This window comes from Aethalodelphis obliquidens, unplaced genomic scaffold, assembly GCF_003676395.1.
Source record: "Aethalodelphis obliquidens isolate GAN/ISIS:26980383/991018 unplaced genomic scaffold, ASM367639v1 scaffold75, whole genome shotgun sequence".
Classification (NCBI taxonomy): domain Eukaryota; kingdom Metazoa; phylum Chordata; class Mammalia; order Artiodactyla; family Delphinidae; genus Aethalodelphis; species Aethalodelphis obliquidens.
This window is the reverse complement of record NW_020838019.1, coordinates 3,822,690-3,836,792: the sequence shown is the minus strand read 5'-3', so window position 1 is coordinate 3,836,792 and position 14,103 is coordinate 3,822,690. Positions and strand designations below refer to the sequence as shown.

The window sequence follows — 14,103 nt, the reverse complement described above, 5'->3', positions numbered from 1 at the left end:
AGAGATTACCATGCTAAGTGAAGTAAGTCAGAAAGACAAAGACAAATACCAAATGATATCACTTATATGTGGAATCTAAAACATGGCACAAATGAACGTATCTACAAAACAGAAACAGACTCATAGACATAGAGATCAGACTTGTAGCTGCCGGGGGAGAGGGGAGGGAGAGGGATGCACTGGAGTTTGGGCTTGGTAGATGCAAACTATTACATTTAGAAGGGATAAACAACAAGGTCCTACCGTATAGCACAGGGAACTATATCCAATCTCCTGGGATAAACCTAATGGAAAAGAACATAAATATATGTGTAACCGCCTCACTTTGCTGCACAGCAGAGATCTGCACAGCACTGTAAATCAACATTACTTCAATTTTAAAAATTTATAAAATTTGCATGGCGCAGCCCACTAGTTTGCCACCTCTAAAGCTATACTCACCAGTCTTTGTTCCACAAGAGGCATTTTTTGAGTACTAACCATATATGCCCAGCCCTGTGCTAAAGGGGTCACGAAACAAGGTAAGGTCCCTGCCCTGAGAAGCCCCCACTCCAGGGCACGTGTAAAACAGCTGCCATGCTGTCACGCCAGGTGCCTGCACATCCACCTCCACTCTCGCCTTCATAACCTGCTAAGGCCAAGGTGTTACAGCCATTTCCCAGATGCAAAACTGAACCCAGAGAGGGAGCGTGCCTTGCCTAAGACTACACAGCTGGAGCTGGCTGGTAGAAGGGCTGGGATTCAAACCTGAGTCTGCCAGCTTCCAAACCAAACCAGGGCTCCTTGGCCCAGCCTCACTGTCTTACTGAACTGAGAAAGGCTTCCCCATGGAGCTCCTTCCAGAAGCAGCAGGTCCCAGTGACTGAACCAGTTGTCAGAAGTATACACAACACTGCCTGTCCCTCCGGCCTGGTGCAAACACCAGTGCACCGGGACTGCCAGGCTGAGAAACCCCAAACTCCAAGGAGCCAAGGCAACTCCCCAGAGCTGCTCCATCCCCCAGGCAAAGCCCCCAGAGCAGAGCTGTGGGTGGCCAGGACATGCACAAGTGTGCATGTGTGTGCACATGTGCGCGCGCGCACACACACACACACACACACACACACACACCATGGAGCCTTTCACCCCCAGATGCCAACCTGCCCTTCCAGGCACACAAAGCCGGGCTGAGCCAGGCATGGAGAGAGAGGGATTAGCTGGAAGATTCCGAGAGTCTTGGGAACTCAGGCCTGGTAAACACTCCTCTTGGGGATCTAATTAGGCCACTTCCTGGGCAACGGCAGGCGGGAGAGGAGGCAGACAACGGGCAGTACTGGGCACGGAGACTAGGCCCCCCAGGGACCTCGTCCAGCTCCGGCAGAACGAGGCAGGGCTGGGAGGAAGGGCCGCACTTCTCCCTCCTGCAGACAACCCAGCACCGAGAGGCACCCGCACAGGCCAGCTCCTCTCCAGGAGGAGACCCAGAGGCCCCTCTGTCAGGGCAGGTTTCAAGTCCCCTCTGTCCAATCTCCAGTTCTTCTGCCAGTTGCCAACTCAGCTGATAACTGGGACGGCCCCACGAGGCCCTGGATGAACCCCTCTGCCAGGTCTCCAGCAAGTGTTGCCGCAAGCTCAGCTTGCAGGCCTCGGTGATGGGAAGCTCATCCCCTCTCGGGCCAGTCTTCTCCAGCACTGTGCGCTGCTCGGGCTGTAAGTCCGACCTGAGGTCAAGCCAGGCCCTGCCTCCCTGTCACTCCCTCACCCACACCCCGCGGGTCCTCTGTGAACTCCAAAGACACCAAGAGCAGAGACATCGAGGCCCTTTTACCTGGAGAGGCTGGGCTCCCAGGGCTCCCTCACCGTCACTCACACCTCACAATAACTCTGGCAGGGAGCAGCCCCATCTCACGGAGGAGGGGGACCCCGAGGGTCCAGCTGGGAGGGTGTTTCCCGCTCCTGCTGGACACGGTCCTCTCCCCCTCTCTCAGCCCTGGTTCAGGGGCCACGTGACCCAGGTCTGGCTCATCAGCGCAGTCTCTCCCAAGCCGCAGTGACTGGTTTCAAGATGCACATGTGACCAAAACCATGTCAGCGAGATTACTCTTTGGGACGTTTGCTGGCCCACGAGGAAAAGATGCTCCCTTTGCCCGCGGCCTGGAGCCGCTGGCACCACCTGAGCCACCACAGTAGACAGCCCACCTGAGAAGGAAGCCCACCCGGAGAAATGATGAGAGACAGAGCCCTGAACATACCCGCTGGGGCCGCCAGATGCAGCTCTGTCTGAGGCTCAGGCAACCCCCAGATATTTCCTCCAAGGGACAGTCAATACCCCTCCCAGCTGAAGCCAGGGTGAGCTTCCGGCACTTGCAACCGAGTCCCAAGGTCCATGTTGGGCCTCCTGCCCAGTTTGCGGTGTCCAGAAAGCCCTCGTGGCCCCTTGATGAGTCCCAGTCGGGAGAAGTTAGCGCAAAGGTGAGAGCGGGCCCCTGCAGACACAGCCAGTCCTGGCTAAGACCTCCTCTGGAGGGACGCCGGCCAGGGAGGGGAACCCTTCACCATCCCCACCCCAGCTCATACCTCTGTCACCGCGTCCCAAACTAAGCAGGGCAGCAGGGGGCCCAAGGCTGCGGGAGGAATTAGGGAGCGGAGGGATGTACTTAGGTAGAAACTGATACCGGCGGAATCAATCTCCTCCCCCAAGCGATCCTGGTGGACTCAGTTCCCCGCAGCCGCAGGGCCTGTGACTGAGCAGGACAGACCATCACAAAAGCTACTGACTGCTTACTGTGTACCCAGCACTGAAGTCTCTCTAAATGTGCACCCCTGCCCTGTAGGTGAGACTGCTGTGTCTGTTTTATGGATATGGGAGCTGAGGCAAAGAGAGATTCAGTTACTTGCCTGAGGTCACAAAGCTAGTAAAAGAGAGCTGAGATTTGAATACAGGTCACTCAGGGTCCTGCCCGTCACCCTCCCAATGCTGACATTCAAAGAGCCCATAACATCTCAAAATGTCAGCCCCTTTCTGCCCTCCCCCTTCAAGGCCCCAGACAGAGGGTGGGGGGCAAAGTGGACTCCATCAAGGTACCTCCCTCTGCCTTCCAGGGGCAAGATGAGGCAGCCATGCCAGGGAGCCTCCTCGAAGCCAGCAAGATCCAGGAGGGCCTCTTCCTCCAGGAAGCCCTCTGAACTACCCCATACACACCGTCTTCTCCCTTCCCTGCAACAAGACAGGACTGGGGTCTTCTTGCCAAATACTGACAGGCGGGGTCCAGGTTCCTCAGCTAGAAGAGCTGCTGGAGATAGGGCGCTGGAACCTCGAATTATGACTGCAGGACGGGGCCCTCAGGGGTGCTCAGGAAATCCTTCCCCAGCGGAACTGGCTGCTCTGGCAGCACCCCCAGCCCTACCACACCCCTGGGGGAGCTCTAGCCCACCCCAGCTTTCACAGACACAGACAGGATACCCACTTCCTCACCCAAGCAATACTGGCAGGAACCCAGCCTGGCTTCCTCTGGCCCTGCCCTGGCAGGCCCCAGAGCTGTACAGGGCCTGGTGGCCCCAGAAAGGGGAAGTGGGGCCTCGGGGTGTGAAGCGGGGCAGGCAGGCAGGCCTGAGGAGAGGAGAGGACCCACTCGAGCCCCTCAGGCCGGACCCTGTACCCACGCCCTGCCCAGGTGACCGTACTGCTGCAGCCAGGAACCCACCAGCACTGTCTTGCCCCCTAGGCCAGCCCAGTGCCTGGTGGGCTGGGTCACTGGCAGACATTCTGTTTGCTGAGGGCCTCATGTTAATGCCACCTCCCTCAGGAGACCCAGAGCTCTGTGAAGGAGAGCCACCAGCCCCGGCCTGGCACCTAGGGGCACCCAGAAAACCTCATGGGACTAAGGGCCTCCCCAAGCCTTAGCTCGTGCCGAGGCCTAACCTCCCTCCCCATACCATTCTCTCCTGGACATCTGCGCCCCTCGGGAGGCCTTCCGAGACGTCTATCAAACATCCCCGCAGCTGCCTCACCAAATTGCGGTGGGATTTACGTCTGTGTCCTGCAGCGAGGCCCCGGCAGAGGCTTGTGGGATGACAGATGGATGAGCCAACCAACTCGAGTCCTGAGTCAGGCAGAAAGGTGCAGAGAGCAGGCAGGGCAGCTTTGGTGAGGGGGCTGAGGGGCGGGCATTAGGGCGGAAGATGATGAAAACAGACAAAATAGTCTCCCCCAGAACCGGAAGTACCTGCTGCATCACACCTTTCCGCAGGTGAGCTGTACCTGGAGGGAGGAGGCCTGGGTTCAAATTCCAGCTCTGCTACCCTTGGCCATAGGAGTGGGCCTCAGTTTTCTCATCAGTAAACTGAGGTGCTGATACCCAAGTTCGGGGGAGAGCGAGGCACAGGTCCCACGGCCAACAGGCCAAGTTTGTGAGGACAAAATAGCAAATGCACCCAGAAGGATGGCTCAATTCCTAGAGCTGAGGAAGCCCAACCATGAGGTCCAAACAGGAGAGACAGAGGTGCACAGGGGGCAGAGCCCCTAACAACCCTCCACTTTATCTCCCCACCTCCTGGCGACAGTCTGCAAAGCCACGAGGCAGGAGCAGAAGCCGAAGCCCCCAGTAGCATATGCCCCCAGGCAGCCCTGCTCCCCAAGAACTCCCAGGCTGACTCTACCCCAGCCTCTAGGGACCACAAGCTGTCACTCAGTCTTGGGGTCTAGAGACCTGTGTTCCAGTCCCAGCTCTGCCACTAACGTGTTCTGTGACCCCTACCTGATCCGGGCCTCGGTTTTCCCTCTGCCAAAGGAGATGGTTATGTCAAACCTGTGAGGCCCAGCTCTGGGCTGGGCTAGGAACGGAGGTTAAATCATAAAACAAAGAGAACTGAGGAAAAGGTGAAAAGCCTGCGTGTTGCCATCTGGCCCCAGAGGGCTCATTCCAGGGGTGGGGTAGGGAATTGTTCTTTGCTCCTGAAATCCTCCCTTCCACTCTTCCTCTGGATTAGGCATTACCCTAGTCAATCTCTCCTCTAAAACACAAATACCTTGTCACCCCTCCCCCGCAAGGCTCCAGCCGCCAAGGATAATAAATCCAGTTTGCCATCTCCTGTGCCAACTCTAATGATGGTTAGTAATTGCCTAGAAGAGTTCATCTATTCATTCACGCATCTTGACAGAGTCACGCATTCACTCCTTCAGCAGACGTGCACTAACACCTTCTATGTGTCAAGAGGAAACTCAGCTCCAGGCACAAGTTTTCAGAAGGCAGAGACCTTGGTGCCCCCTTCCCCCAGGTGTCTGCAAATGGCTCTGCACACAGGAGGTGTTCAGGCAACAATGTTTACTAACTGACCAACTAAACAACCAGGTTCCCATATTGGAAAGAACAGCTATATCTTCCCCCAACTCTTGCCTGAAATTCCACCATTAGTTATTCATTCCTTTAAGCACTATCTTCACTAGGCTCCCCCTTTAGAATGAAAACTTTCATGCCCATGTTTCATTCCTGATCCCTTTCCCCTCGATAACAAAGAACAGAAAGGGGAAGTCTAGCTGGCCTTCAGGGACCTCATGTGGTGCGACTTCTGCCCAAGATGGCAGAACACTGGGCTTCCCATGGCCCACCCAGACAGTGGTTCTGCTGGTGACAGAAGATTTAACCCAGAGTAGCCACTGTCCTGGAAAGAGCAAGAAAGATTTAGGTTTAAGTCTTAACTTCTGCACTGCTAAGTTGCCTATTTAAAAAGTCAGCAGAGCCCAGAGAAGGGAGAGAAAGCTGGAGGCATAATTTATACCAGGATGATTTCCAAAGAGCAAGAAACCATGAAAGAATTCTCATATAATGCTGTAGTGAGTAAGTCCTTTCTAACCTGACACAAAACCTAAAAGCCACAATGAAAAGACTGATACATTCGATTACAATTAAAAATTCTTTTTCTACATAGTAAAAACTATCAAAAGCAAAATCAAAAGATGAGCAAGAGATTATGGAGACATTTGCAATTTTTATCTCCCTAAAGAGCTAATCTCCCTAATATGTAAAGAGTTCCTACAAATCAAAAAGAACAATAACCCAGTAGAAAAATGGGAGAAGAGGATGAACAGAAAGTTCACAGAAAAAAATACAAATCTCTTAAATATTTGGAAAGAAGCTGACCTCACCCATAACAAGAGAAATGCAAATTAAAACTACTATGGAAAACCATTTCTACCTACCCAATTGGCAAAGATCAGAGCATTTCATAAATCTGTGTTGGCTAGGCCGGGGGGAGGGGGGAAACAGACACTCACACTCACCCCTGGCGGGCGTGTGATTCAGCACAACGTCTGGGGCAGGCAGTTTCATCTTATCTAACAGACTCACTAATACACACACACACCTTTTGACCTAGCAAACCTACATCAAGTAATTTATCCTATAAACAGTTTCACATGTGTGAAATTTGACATATGTACAAAATTATTCATTGCAGCACTATCTGTAACTGCAAAACACTGAAAACAATATGTGTATCAGTCTGGGGAAGATAAATCATAATACATTCTTACAGTGGAATACAATGCAGCTATCAAAAAGATGCAGCAGCCTGAACCATACTGTGGAAGGGCATCCTGTGAAAAATCCACATGGCGAAGGTCACGCCTAGAATGGATTAGGACTGAACCAGGACACAAAAACACCAAAACTGCTGCTTTGTCAGAGTGAACGAATCTTACTCCTCCTCATTTTCAGTTTCTATTTCTATTGTTATAATGTAGCTTATGCAATTTTTTTAAAGTTTTCAGTAGAAAAAACAAGATCGACCATATACATAGTGCCTATCTTTAACAACACTGTATTGTATACTTAAAATTTTTTCAAGAGACTTCCCTGGTGGCGCAGTGGTTGAGAATCCGCCTGCCAACGCAGGGGACATGGGTTCAATCCCTGGTCCGGGAAGATCCCACATGCTGCAGTGCAACTAAGCCCGTGCGCCACAACTACTGAGCCTGCACGCTAGAGCCTGAGAGCCACAACTACTGAAGCCCACGTGCCACAACTACTGAAGCCTGCGCGCCTAGAGCCTGTGCTCTGCAACAAGAGAAGCCACTGCGATGAAAAGCCCACTCACCGCAACCAAGAGTAGCCCCAGCTCGCCGCAACTAGAGAAAGCCCGTATGCAGCAACAAAAACCCAATGCAACCAAAACTAAATAAAAATATATTTAAAAAAATTTTTTTCAAGACGGTAGATTTTATGTGTTCTTATCTTAAAAATAATAATGATAAACTAAAAGGGGGGAGGAAAATTTAGGCTGTGAGGGACAGGTTTATGGCATGGGTTGTGGTGATGGTTTCACGGGTGTATACTTATCGCCACACTTATGAAGTTGTATACAATAAAAATGCACAGCTTTTTGTATGTCACTCATACCTCAATAAAGGGTTTTTTAAATAAATACATAAAGTAAAAAATAACGACCCTAACAGAAAAACCCAAAGGGCAATATAAAGCGACTGATCATTGAGGTGACGCTCTAAGTTTATTAACATGGAAAGATGTGTTCCTGGCATGTTTGTCGGTGTGTGTGTGTGTGTGTGTGTGTGTGTGTGTGTGTGTGTGTGTGTGTACATATATAAATATGTATCTGGGGACTTCCCTGGTGGCACAGTGGTTAAGAATCCAATTGCCAATGCAGGGGACACGAGTTCGAGCCCTGGTCCGGGAAGATCCCACATGCCGCAGAGCAACTAAGCCTATAGGCCACAACTACTGAGCCTGCGCTCTAGAGCCCGCGTGCCTAGAGCCCGTGCTCTGCAACAAGAGAAGCCACCGCAATGGGACGCCCGCGCACCTCAAGTAGCCCCCGCTCGCCACAGCTAGAGAAAGTCCACGCACAGCAACAAAGACCCACCGCAGCCAAAAATAAATAAATAATCTTTTTAAAAAAATTTATAAAATATGTATGTGAACACACAAAAAATAAACAGAGCCTATAAACGAAAGAAGAAGAAAAGGAAAACGAGCCCCAGGTCCATCAGGTCTAAGACGCATGACCCTGAAAAAGTTACTTATCCTCCTTGAGCCGCACTTTCCTCATTTGAAAGAAAGGGAGAATAACGTTCAGACCACCCAGGGCTTTGAGGGGATTCAGTGGAGGTGATGCAAGCAGAGCACGGTGGCGGGGGGCGGGGAGGGGGCTGCACCTGGCACAACACGCCAGGTCAAGACGACAAGTACTACCAAGTTGGCAGAAAGGGCCTCAAGGGCTGTGGGCGGGCCCAGAACCTGCCCCTTCCCCTTCAGCCCACTCTGTCATGAGCCTCAGCACCGAGGTCAAGGCACCCCGGCCCCCTCCCTGCCCTGGAAGTGGCCTCGCCTCTGGGGTGGATACAGCAGCGTCAGCACCTTGGAACTGCTTTCTGGGGTACAAGCAGCATCAGCATCGCGTGGGCTCACACGCCCACACAGAGCCTAGCTGGACCCTCAAGGGAGCAGCTGTCCACTGGGTCAAGGAAAGCGGGAAGGTGGGCCTGAGCCAGAGAGAGCTTCCAGGCAGCACGGGGTCCTCACCCCAAGGCCTCTAGGGTTGTGGAGAGGAGAGGAGAGGAAACACAACGCCCGGCCCTCCAGACACGCTCTGCACACCCTGAACCCAACTGGGAGACAGAGGGCAGGAAACCCGACGGGAGGCGCCCCTGCCATCAGCCTCCAAGCACCTGCAGGGAAGAGGCAAGGTCCTTGCATCCAGACCCCCAGGGCAGGTTAGGGGTGCTCTCCCTCTGTTTCCAGCCAGGGGAACCAACTCTGGGATCCTAAGCTCCTCGTCCAAAGCCTCCTGGCTGGGATTCAAACTCAGAGCTGCCCACTCCAAGGCCCAGACTCCTTCCTAACACTGCGTCTGCATTTCCTGAGGTGTGCCCTGCCCAACAGCAGGGCCATGAAAAGCCACACGCACGCCAGTTTCTGGTCACAGGCAGTGCTGGGCTTCGCATTCTCTTCCTCCTTCTCTAAAGATACCCTGTGCACATTAGCAAATTCAAGGTTCTGAGAAGTCCTGCAGGAAAGCAAGCTGCTGAATTAATGAACACAGCTAAGCATTTCCCAGTCTTTTTGGCTCACGAGGCCCTTTTTGCATTAAATCTCTAAGGGATCCTCTTGGGGAAATGCTGACTTTGGCATCTCCAAGACTCGGCTCAGGGATCCTCCCCCAAGAAGACTCCCTGGGCAACTGTGGCCCACAGAGGCCACGATCTGCCCCTTTTCTGAGAGCCTGGGAGCTCCCTCAAGCTGGGCCCCCGACTACCCCGCCTCCACCTTCCCCTGGGCTGGGCTGCGTGGGCGCACAGGGACCAGCCCTGACCTTGGCCTTCAGGGTAGCATTCGGGGAAGACTGGAGGAGGCCCTGCCCTAGGGCAGTTTTCAACTGGGGAAGCAATCTGCCCTGGGGAAGAGAAAGTGGGAAAAGGCACTGAATACCAACCAGGAAAGACCCTCCTGTCGTACTTCCTGCCTCTCCCGCGCAGGGCTGCGAAGCGCCCCCTGCCTCAGTCTCCCCACCTGCCATAAGCAAAGCAGCACGGGGGACAGAGACCTAAGGTCCGGCCCCGCTCCGCCTCTCGCCCTCTCTGGGCCTGATTCCCCCCGGGGCAGGGAAGGCCCCCAGGGTGTGCGAGGTCCCTTCTCACTGAGACTACCAGAGAAGCTAGCCACAGAGAGGGCAGCGGGAAAGGCACGTGGAGAGGCACCTCCACGCAGAGCTCAGCCGGCCCTGTTGGGGCCGTGGCCTCCCCAGCACCCGTGAGGCATCACTGTCTATCTAGTCTGGCTCCCAAAGCCAGTGCCTCCCCAAGAGGTCCTCCCTCGGACTCCCGCCACACCAGCCACCAAGAGTGCCCGGCCCTAACCCAAGATGCTAAGACCCCCCTTCCCCAAGGCTTCCTGGGGACTGTGCGAGGTCAAAGGGGCACATGGGGGACAGGGGCGGAAGGGCTACCTGGTAAAGCCCAGCCCAGAGCCCGGAAGAGCCCTTCTGCAGGGGAAGCAGCCCCAGCTGACCTCCCCTGCACCCCTAAAAGCCCGGCTTCCGGAGCCACAAACACAGGGGCTCGGGAGCCCTCCCCACGGCTGTGCTTGGGCTCCCCTTCCTTCCAGCCTCCGCCGGGCACAGGAAGTCGCCGTGACGGAGGCGCAGTCTCCGGTAGCCACATGCCCCCCAAACCCAAGCCTCCCCTGGGATTTTCCACCAGGGCTCCCCACGCCTGTCCGCGACCCCAAAGACAACGAGCCCCGTCCTGCTCACCGCCAGCCAACCAACTCCTCCAGGGCTTCCTGAGACCTTCTTCTCGGCTGTGTGATTTGACTTATTTCGGTTCCCCAAACAAGCCCCACCCTTTTGTCTCCAGGCTCAGACAGTCTAAAAGCACTGCCTACCTCCCCACCCTCAAACCCCCTCTGCCTGGCAAACTCCTACCGGCCCTTGAGAGCCAGGCTGAGCTGCCACCTCCTCCAGGAGGGCTGCCCAGCCTTGACTCAGTGCCTGCACTTCCCACCACAGAACAGGGCCCCTGGCCTGTCACTGCCCAATCACGTGATGCCTCTACCAAGGCCGATGTCTGGCCACGCGCCGCCCTGCTTTCAGGACCCAACAGTGCCTGGCACATAGCGGACGCTCAAACCCCAAGTTCACGAACTGAGTCAAATACAGCCCGCCCTGAACTGCAGGGTCCGGCCCCCAACCCTGGGGTCCCTAGTCCCATCCGCTTGAGCTTTGGCACGTCACCTGCCTCTCAGGCCTCGATTTCTCACCTGAGCGATGGGGACGAAAACACTCCCCCACCCCCCGGCCTGTTCTGGCAGTGAAATGACCTCGTGGCTAAAACACTCCTTACAAATCCAGAAACTTCGCACATGGAAGGGGGCCAACCTTGCTGTGTTGTTTCTACCACAGGAAAACAGGCCCCAGCCTAAGGCTCCCGCGCTACCATCCAACAGGTGCCCACTGGGCTCCTGCCCATGCCAGGTACCAGGTGAAGTGCTGAAGAAACAAGATGGACGCAGGGTCCCTTGGGAGCCCATGTTGCGGGGAGGGAAGACACGTGTGCCAAAGAAGCCACACGAGGCAAAGAAATGCCAGGGTGGGAGAGGGCCCAGCCTCTGGCCGGGCAGCCTAGTGGTTGTGAGCACAGGCTCTGAGACCAAACAGGCGAGAACCCCAGCTCCACATCAGAGGAGCTGTGTGACCTGAGGCACGTTAATTAACCTCTCTGGGCCTCGGTTTTCTCATTTGTAGAATGGACTGGTGATGGTACCGAATGCCCAAGGGCCTCACACAGAGGCTGGCACACAGAGAGTGCTGTTACGTGGGTCCACCCCAACTGGCTCCAAACAGGAGGGGTGGGCCTGAGAAACTCTGACATCACTCCCACCCCATTATCTCCAGCCGGGCCCAGGAGAGACAGAGAGAGAGGAGGTGGGCCCTGGGGGGCAGGAACACGGCCGAGGAGTAGGGCACCCACAACAAAGACCTCAACAACAAAGACCTGGGGGACACACTGCGAGTCCCAGGGGCCTCAGCCTCACTTCCTGTCAGCCCCCAAAAGGCAGCTCTTCTCTTCTCTTGGTCCCCTGCTCAGAAAGCGGGGTCTGACAAAGGGATGCCGGGGTGCCAGCCCCTGTCCCAGGCCTTGCCTGGCACTAAGGCACCCCTTCCAGGGAGTCTGAATATTTCAAAAGAGGACACTTCCCCATTAGCCCAGGACCCCATTAGAGCAACGCCTCCAGACGACTTATTCAAAGGGCACCTCCTCCCCCAGGCGGATGGGGCCCGAAGGAGAGGCCAGGGAGTAGGGCTTGGGCAGCAGGGGTGGGCAGGCCCGGGAGGTCCCTGGCCCGCACAGCAGGGAGGTGCGCAGGGATAGGGTCAGCCTGACTACTGCAGAGATGAGGAGAGAGGCCAGGAGGAGAGGACGACCACCCCAAATCCACGTCCCCCACTGAGCGAGGCCAGGGAAATGTGCCTCCAAATAGCCCTGACCAGGAAAACACACTCGCCCCAGGGCTGTGGAGCCCTCTGGGCCTCAGTCTCCCCATCTGTGCAGAGAAAGGCGCAGCCCTGGATCCTGGGCCTCCCCCTGCTCGGCCAGTGACGCCAGGAACCGTCGACCCAAGTCAGCCGCACCTGAGGTAGTGAACTAAGCCACTTCCAAGGGCAAGAAGGCCTGGATTCCTGGAAGACAAAGAGGCCTCCGGCAGGTACTCTGGGTCCTGAAGGCGGGTAGTGGCACCACTGACGGCGTCACCCCCGGGGGCCTCACGACGCCCCAAAGCCAGGCCTGCCACGCTGCCACCCCCAAGTGGGCACGAGTCCCCCCTGGGTCATCCACCCCATCACCTCCAGCCCAGCTCAGAAGAAAGCAGAGAAGGTGGGCCTTGGGGGCCAGGATCACGCCTGAGGACCAGGGCGCCCACAACAAAGGCCTCAGTTTGTTTCTTTTTCCTCAAGCGCAGCTGCAGGGTAACTCCTGCAGCTCAAGGCGGGTGGGCTGACAGAGACACAAAGAGGAGGGTGTTCCTGGTGCCCCAGCAGAGCCCAGGGGGAAGGGGGAGGCCGCCGAGTAGAGCAGACACACTTGCATCCCGTCTTCTCCTGAGCCCGAGGACCCCGAGGGGGTGACACGAGGCAAAAGGGGGCTCGAGGTGGGGAAGCACTCTAAGCAGAGGGGATGCATGGCAAAGGGCAGAGGGGGCAAGCCGACCTGCTGCCCAAGCCTGGGGGTGGGCCCAGAGCGCCTGAGACATAGAATCGGGGGCGGGCGGGTGGTTCGCCAACACGGCGAGGGGGGCAAAAGCCAGGAGAAGGGGTTCAAACGTGACACCAGACAGGAGGAACTCACTGACATGTGTGTAAGAGGAACCCAGGAACCCCACGGGCCTCCTCTCCAGGGCTGTCCCACCCCATCTTCACAACAGGGTGGGCTCAGGTCTATCCCCCAGCACAGCATTTAGTGCCCCAGAAAACGCCTGTGAAATACACTCGTCAGAGATCAGCACGTGCAGGGAGAAACAACCATCCCAGGCATCACGGCGAGAAGGGTAACCGAAGAGGGAATGAGGCCACCTCTGCCCAGGGCTCACGCCCCGCCCCATCCCGACACCTTGTCCTCCTCCGAAGGCTTGGGGTGGGTGTGGGCATGAGGAAAGGGGAGCCCAGGGAACGGAGGTGCTTCAGCCCAGCAGGTCTGCGCCCGGGACTGGGCAATGCCCCAGCCATGACGCAGCCCCTTGTGAAATGCGTGGGCAGCGGCAGGTTGAGCCAGATGCCAGCGGCTGTCAGGTGGGCACCGTGCCACCCTCCTTGGGGGGTGTTGGCAGGAGCCACAGGTGGGCAAGTGGAGACTCCGCAAGCAGGCTCAGCTGGGAGGGTGGGGGCAGAGCTAGAGGACCCCTGGAGGGGCTGGCAGGATTCCACACACACAGGCTGGGGGGCTCGCCACTGCCAGGGACCTCTAGGCCTCGGCTTGCTGGTCTCAGATGCCTGGGAGGCATTTTTCACGCATTTAACTTTCCCAGCAACCTGCCTGGGCACTGCCATCGTACAGATGAGGAAACTGAGGAATAGAGAGTCAGTGATTACCCCCAGGCCCACCGGCTACCAGGGAGGCCTCTCAGTGACACCCCTCAGCTGGCCCTGCCCATCCTCACCTCCGAGGCGCCCTTCCCTAGGGAGGTCCACCCTCCCACCCAAGGCAGGACGGGGCAGTAACGACAAACACCTCCACTTGGGTAGTGGCTTCTCTGTGCCAGCCGTACCACGTACGTCCCTTCGTTTAATCCTACAACTACCTGGCACGTTGGGTAGCACGAGCAGCCCATTTTATAGATGCAAGAAACTAGCTCAGCCCCTCGCTCATCTCGCACGCTGCCGGGAAGAGGCACAGTGCGGCTGAACCCAGGCCATCACCCAGCTCTATCTGGAGACAGGCTGGACGCGGCGACCTCCGGAAGACCCAGCTCCTCTGGCGACTGTTCAGACGCCAAGGCCTCATTCACTGAGCCAAACTAACTCCCAGCTCTTTCTACATAGGCCTTTTTAAAGACAGTAAACGCCCCAAAGGTCCACCATCAGCGCTTCCCTCTCATCCCTAAGACCCGACCCCAC

The 14,103-nt window shown here is 56.1% G+C and overlaps 1 protein-coding gene across 14 annotated transcripts in view; it reads right to left on the bottom strand.

Annotated features, from left to right (window-relative positions):
• The window catches only part of ADCY7 (adenylate cyclase 7), a 59,460-nt gene that overhangs the window by 29,847 nt on the left and 15,510 nt on the right, over positions 1 to 14,103 (bottom strand). For 3 of the 14 annotated variants that reach the window (XM_027092161.1, XM_027092160.1, XM_027092163.1), the window contains one exon: positions 244 to 284. The exons of 10 other annotated variants lie outside the window; for them this stretch is intronic. The gene's annotated coding sequence lies outside the window, so the exon portion shown is untranslated. Of the gene's footprint in view, positions 1 to 243; positions 285 to 10,281; positions 10,293 to 14,103 lie in introns of those variants that run through there. One more of the 14 variants, XM_027092166.1, reaches the window with a different exon arrangement.